This window comes from Patella vulgata, chromosome 5 (genome assembly GCF_932274485.2).
Source record: "Patella vulgata chromosome 5, xgPatVulg1.2, whole genome shotgun sequence".
Lineage (NCBI taxonomy): Eukaryota > Metazoa > Mollusca > Gastropoda > Patellidae > Patella > Patella vulgata.
In genome coordinates this window covers 78,394,910-78,397,558 of record NC_065883.2, presented here as the reverse complement: position 1 = coordinate 78,397,558, position 2,649 = coordinate 78,394,910, and the positions used below count along the sequence as shown (strand labels likewise).

Sequence of the window (2,649 nt, the reverse complement as noted above, 5' to 3'; positions counted from 1 at the left end):
ACTTATTATCGAGTCCGAACTGTCATTAAGTAAGTCCGAACTGTCGTTTATCAGAAGTCCGAATAGTCGTGGAACCGAAACGTCTTAACACCCAAGTTGTGAGTGACAAGGAGTAGGGTCGCCTGTCCAACCTCGTGGGTTTTCTCCGGGTCTTCCGGTTTCCTCCCACTGATAAAGACCGCTACGTGCAAGCGAATTATAGAAATAAAACTGAAGCATGTGTTAGTCCCGAAATGACCTAGTTTGTATCGAGTGGACGTTAACACCCTTCTCTCTCTCTCTCTCTCTCTCTCTCTCTCTCTCTCTCTCTTTCTCTATAGCCTCGAGGTGTGGGCCGATCATTTGAAACATTTAAATGCAACTATTCATTTAAGACAATTGTTTCGCATCGTTTCGCTTGACTGGTTGTCAGTGGTGCAGGACGGGTGGCCTCACAAGGGACAGTGTCTTGTCGTTCGGATGGGATCAAAAAATGATACACATTTTGCGTACACGTAAAAGGCTCCTTGATGGTTGGAATTCGTAAAAAGAGTAATCCGTAGTGTAGCTGTTCATCAGAATTTTCCGGCATGGTTTACCCTTGTCAGTGGTGCAGGACGGAGGACGGATGTCTAGTCGTTCGGATGATATGAAAAACTAAGGTCCTGTGTATACATTGGCATGCACGTAAAAGATCCCTTGACAGTTGGAATTCGATATAATAAGAGTAGGCCGTAGCGCCGCTGCCTGGGCAAAATTAACTCATAGTACACTGCATGGCGTATGCCCGTCTTCATTAGCCCAGTCGGTGCAGAACAGTAGGACGTTAAACCCCATTTAATTTCATTTCATTTGATACTTATTTATTTTTTATTTCAGGATTGAAAGATATGGACGGATAAAGAACAAAAATAGGATGACACAAAATGGATTACAAACAAATAATAAAAAAAACTGTTTTATTTCATAAAACATACGATTTATTTTTAACAATAAACTTTTAAAATTAGTCACCGAAATAGAGAAAATGCAGCCCAAAATTTTACGCCTGAATTTTTTAGATTTTTTGGTGTGTATTTTGTAAAGTTTTTGTTCGCCTAAATAAAATGTTTATTCATGTAATGTTGTTGTTTAGACCTGCCATTGGTAGTGTATATTACTTATATCCCCCGGCAGTTGAAATGGGAAGCAGAAGAACGGGCGGCTGGGGACGATTGTTGGGTTGTCAATAACTTCAACAGAATAGCACATGACACAATTATGTGGATTTAAAACCAATCAGATTAAAACACAGATCCTATTTCGTTTCGTTTTTTTATATTACCGACGTTTTGGTTGAAGTGAGGGATTAGCCAATAAAACAGTCTGTTACGGCGTCTGTTTGGCGTGCGTCAACGTTGATTGAGTAATTAATGTATGGTGTCATAGGGTACGACCCCAGACACGCCCTACCATTACAACTAATCAGATGTGCATGTAGTGTAGGCCAGCCATCGAAAGTACCGGTATAATAAAACGAAACGAAATATAGATCTGTATTTTAATCAGATGGATTTAAAACTTAAAAATTTAAAACTTCAACAGAAGGCTTCATCTCGCTTTCACTTATTATATCTTAAAGATGCGTTATGTACGATTTAGATAAAGAACTGGGCCCTTATTCACGAAAACTTAAACTAAGATACAATCGAAATTTTAAGAAATACTGCAATTTGATTGGCTGACCAATATGCAAATTGGATATATGCAAATTGATTTTACTGGTCAGCCAATCGAATTGCAGTATTTCTTAAAATTTCGATTTTATCTTAGTTTAAGTTTTCGTGAATAAGGGCCCAGGTCTTTCTTGCTATAATTGTTCAAAAATAGATAATGCAAAAAAAATATATATATTCAAAAATATCATTCAAATTACTTTCTTCTGAACAAGTTTTGACAGAATGTGACATGGATTATTTATCATCGTAACAACGGTATATGTTATTTGTGACTTAGGCTTGCTTCTCCATTTTTACATTAAATCATTAAATGACCGATGCATTCTAATCTACTTAAAATCGGAGCTATTCGATGTCCTAGAGGTTGTATTATGGCCTTGCCATGTTAATAGATGTTTAAAGAATCGGGAAAACATGAGTTGTCACGTGATGCTTGTCGTCATCATTTCATGCGAAACTGGGGAGCAACAGTGGTCCAGGGAGTACGTGGCTGTCTCAGTGACCAAGGTAAAAAGGGGGTCGATTTCGGTGTTGGTCCCGAAATGTCCATGCGATCTATGGGCACACTTTCCTGGTGGTTAAACATAGAATGTGCATATATATTTCTGTCGGCCTGGTCGATTCGTCCGGTTGAATGGCAGGGCGGTGGTTGATTTCATCTTCAATTCTGTTGTTTGTTCTTTTTTTTACTGGTTTTCTGAAGGAAGATTCCAGCACCTGGATCGAAATGAGAGGGAAAAAAAAGAGTATCTGGACTTATGTTGTTATTGAATGTCGTCTAATAAGGATTCAAGGATTCACACGGGGGGGGGGAGAGATTTGGGGAAAAATAGACTAGTGAATGAAAAGTGAAATTAAATAGCATTCTGAATGTATGATCATATAGTTGATTGTAACATATATATATATGGTTTTAAAAAACAATCTTTATTTCGAGTTCATATTCAAATAC

General features: G+C 38.0%; 1 long non-coding RNA gene across 1 annotated transcript in view; it reads left to right on the top strand.

The window, feature by feature from the left end:
• The window catches only part of LOC126822706 (uncharacterized), a 9,878-nt gene extending 8,797 nt beyond the window's left edge, over positions 1–1,081 (top strand). The window contains exon 3 of the long non-coding RNA XR_007680947.1: positions 859–1,081. This is a non-coding gene — a long non-coding RNA (uncharacterized LOC126822706). The remainder of the gene's footprint in view (positions 1–858) is intronic.
• Positions 1,082–2,649: the final 1,568 nt, after the last annotated feature.